The sequence below is a fragment of the Carassius gibelio genome, chromosome B17 (assembly GCF_023724105.1).
Source record: "Carassius gibelio isolate Cgi1373 ecotype wild population from Czech Republic chromosome B17, carGib1.2-hapl.c, whole genome shotgun sequence".
NCBI lineage: Eukaryota > Metazoa > Chordata > Actinopteri > Cypriniformes > Cyprinidae > Carassius > Carassius gibelio.
Window position 1 is genome coordinate 3,660,049 of NC_068412.1, and position 4,366 is coordinate 3,664,414.

A 4,366-nucleotide genomic window follows, 5' to 3' on the forward strand; every position below is an offset into this window, starting at 1 on the left:
ATCTCAGGGGCAAAGGTGAGCCATGGTGCATTGTGTCCATGTTTACTAATTTGATAAAACAGGTAGTTTAGAATCTAGATTCTGATTGGATGCCTGTGATGCACATCAGTCTGATTCTTGAGGAAGCTTATTTCTGTCACAGTATAAAAATATAAAAAAGGTATAAAAATGTAACTTTTTATCTCAGCTCTGAGGGGTTTTCACACAATTGTAAGTCTATCTCTTGCAGAAATTCTAACATTTTAAACAGAATTAAAAAATATATATATTTCTTAACATTTAAACATAATGGAGCCTTCAAATATTTTTCAGAAAGGTAACTTGCTTTGGAAGTCATTAGGCAGTAATAGAATGAGGAACAAAAAATTGCAAACATGTAGTAGAAGAAATGGCAAGTCATCCCATGTAAATGAGATGTTCACACCAATTTTTCCATAATTTCTCCAAAGAAATTAATTGCGAATTATATCTGAAGAAGAGTAAAAATGTAATGATCCAGTTATAAAAAAGCCAGCTGTACCATTAACAATGCTAGCCTTCCCATCACATCATTGTTGCTGAACTGTATTGGTTATTTACCATTGGATTCAGCTTTAGGCCTTTTTGATGAGACTTGAGGAGTGAAGCGAAGTGATATTGGTCTGTTATCAATGCATCACATGACTTTAGTAAGCTTGAAATATAGGACTTATTGACTGTTTATTTACTTTTATGAAATGTTTTTGTCCTTTTCTGTGTTTGACAGTGTAAATCACCTTTTAGTGTCATTGTCTGGAAAATGCAGCATGGACATTTTGTCCAATATCTCTTTTCTGTGTGTGTTTGACAAAATAAAGATTAAGTATTTTCAAACAGTTGCTCAAACATATTGCACACAGGTGAGACGTGTCTTACATACTTTGGACAGAAGTTCAGCCTGAAGTTAACCCAAAAGCAATGGAAGAGGTGTACTGTGTACCAGGTGAAATATTTCAAACAGGTTTTCACGATTACTAACATATTCTGTTCTTTTGAGATGTAATGAGAAGTTGTATTTGTTATTGGAGCAGAGATTTGAGGTGTGTCAGAAATCACAGAGGCGTGTGATTGGTGGAGTCTTGGAGCTTTATAATATGAGCTTCTTAGTGGCACGGTAAGCTGTTCTTTTTATCTTAAAACTAAACCATGAATGAGTGAAAATGGCCTTTGCTGTGCATATGTTTTGTCATATACAGAGTTAGTTATTCAGGCTGTTGAAGTATTGTAGCAGTTCCCAAAATTCTCTACTTTAATTAAACATACACCAACACTTTAATACACCTCTATATGATCTTCAAATACGAAGAAAGCACACAGAGCATGCTTATGAAATGACTTCAAAGGCTAATATGTAGCAGTATCTCATTTCCATCCTTTAAGTGTTGAGGCAATGATGGAGCTTTCATAAAATGTTTGTGATTATGAGTTTAACGAAATGCATAAATATGGTAGCTATGAACGGACTTCAATGCAGCATTACTCTTTGGGTTTATGGGTCAGAGGAGCTTCAATGGCCCTCTTCATTAATCTATGTGTCATCTGATGGAGATGAACAGTTCAACTTTAAACCGTTTCTTTAGCTTGACTTCAGGTCTCACTGTGTGTGTTGACTTTCATTTTATTATACAGTTTACGTTGCATTAAAATCAGACGAGGATCCCAAATGCAGACTCACCTCTCCAATTTATCTTACGTGAATACTATATGGAAAAAAACACTTAAATCTTGAAGAAGACACTGAAGGTTAAATTCACTTTTACAGAAGCTTGCACATAAATGTAAATAAAATTAAATCCCATTTACTCCTGAAACATTATTCAATGTTTAGATTTTTTTGCACAGTATGGCATCATACTGCTCAGGCCACACCCACTGCCGTTGACAGACTGTCCTGTATTAGCATATCTCTACCAGTATCTCTGCTATTTTATGGCGTTTCAAATTTGGATGTAAAAGTTAATATTCTCATTTTCATGCAGTGGATTGTTTTCTTTTTGCTGGTAGCTGCCACAGAATACACAAAAACAGAAGAGAGGGGAGGGGTGAGCAGTAGCTCATTATCATTTAAAGAGACAAGCACCGAAACGGCTCATTTAAAGAGACAAGCACCGAAACGGCTCGCTGAGAAACATTACTGTTTCTGACAAGGTAAAATGGGTGATGTTTTACATGACCACTGAGGAATTTTATCCAAAGTGTGATACAGACATATCAGGAAGACCCTAAAGAATAATACCAAACAGTGGAAAATGGCCATTCAGTGTCCCCTTTTTCATGATATTACAGTACATGAAACATGGATGAATGAACCTTGAAAGCATTGTAAATTATACTTACCGAATTTATTTATAGAAATAACACCTATGCATAATCTGTACTCTGTTTGTGGTGTATGCCTGTCTTGTTCTAATGCTTTTCATGCTTGTTTTCTATTCTATTTTTGCATTTCCTATCTAATAATGTCAGACGTTGAGCCACTGCAGATGTTTTCCCCTTCCCGTGTCCCACAGCTGCTCCAGTTTGATGCGTGTCGTCTGGGGTCAGGAGGCGAGGTGATTTCTTTACCTCCGTCCCGTGGTTCACACTCAGCAGTTCACCGACACCGTAGTGCCTTCTGAAAGTATTCACCCCCTCCATTTGTTTCTGCTGTTACACCTCCAGATGGCAAACATGAGCAGATTCACATTCGAATTTCCTCTATTATAAAAGCAAAAAACAAAAACAAATATATGCTCTGAGGCGGATCACAGCATTTAAAGTCCCAAAGAACTCTGGGTGTCTCAGGAGGATTTATGATTCAGTTATACTTTTACCACCATCTGGTGGCAGCAAGAGTAATTTCTCCACATCAGCAGTTTTCTATACAACACTTGCAGTTAAATCAAGCACAATTGACTTCAAATGTTGAAGAAAAATGAATTCTAGTGTCCAGTTTTCACCCACTTCCTACAGAAATGGTCCTGCATGAAGCTGCAGAGAGCAGACACTGGAGCTATTATAACTTTGCACACTGTACTCCAGATGAAGTGCAATATTACTGAACACCAAACATTCAGTCATGTGTTCTGTCCTCTCCATTTCTGATTCAGCGTTTCTTATGTGATAGCATTGAATAAAACCACTCATTTCTGAGCAGTTTATTGTGCATTTCTTTCTGAAAGCACATAAATGCATATAATCTGTCAGAGGAAATGTATTAACATGCATATTAGAATCACAATTTATTTTAAATGTAGATTTTAATTTTTTTTATAACTTTAAAGAGTACTAATAAATAAACCACGTGTTTTGTGGAATAGTAAAGCAGGGGAGGTTTATGGTTTCTAATCTAATCTTTCAGGCGTGAGAATAACAAACCAAGTGACCTCAAAGCATCCTAAGCATGTGACCAAACTAGAAGCTCTTGTCACCACATCCGGCCCTGAACATGAAGACGTGGACGAGGCTCTTGCACTGTAACTTACTTTCATATTCTCCAGAAGCCTTGCATGCGTGTTAAACACAACCACACACACCATCACGCACTATGATGGAGGAATTAATCATGAGCTGCATTAGCAAAACGTGTTTCCGTCATGATTTATTTCATCCTTTGTGGAGTATTAGCAAGTGTTAATTTGCATACAAACAAAAATGCAGAAATTAACTCTAGATTTTGGTATTTATTCAATATTATTTGACATTAGTGTCCAGTCCCTCTATCTGGGCTGAAGATGTTTTTGGGAAGATGTTTGAACTCCTCTGCAAGATCCACTTGAGACCTGAAGACATTAAGTTGTGTCCTCACCAGGGTTTTTATCTTTAACTAAAACCAAAACCACAAAGAAACATTTTCATTTCCTGTTACTGTAAATAAACATTAACGGAAATAGTATATATATATATATATATATATATATATAAACTAATTTTATTTCAGATAGTGGTCAATGCAATAATTCAAAATTCCGTTTAAAATGACAAAAATTTATAGATATAAAAAAATAATAAAATTTTAGCTAAAAACAAAAAGAGAAATTGTAAAAAATAATTTATAATTCAAAATATTAACCAAAAATTAAAATAGCACTTCAATTATATTAAATCAATTTCTCTCTCTCTCTCTCTCTTACATATAGACAAGTTTTTACATATATATTTTAATTTAATTTAGTTTGTCAGCAGTGATTTTGCAAGGCAAACGATCAATGGTCTAAATTCCCCATTAGCCTTGCGCTCAACATTAAACTTTAAAACCCCGACCTGGTCACATATCTGAAGGGATCGTCTCATCCGAACTATTTAAAGTGATTAATTGTGTTCTGATGGCATGATTTAACTCTGATTATCACTGAAGACTCACACACAT

The 4,366-nt window shown here is 35.3% G+C and overlaps 1 long non-coding RNA gene across 1 annotated transcript; it reads left to right on the top strand.

Annotated features, from left to right (window-relative positions):
* The first annotated feature begins 365 nt into the window (after positions 1-365).
* Positions 366-2,548, top strand: LOC127975827 (uncharacterized). Its single transcript, XR_008157627.1, has 3 exons — positions 366-961; positions 1,050-1,132; positions 2,485-2,548. It is a non-coding gene; the product is annotated as an uncharacterized LOC127975827 (long non-coding RNA).
* The last annotated feature ends 1,818 nt before the right edge of the window (positions 2,549-4,366 follow it).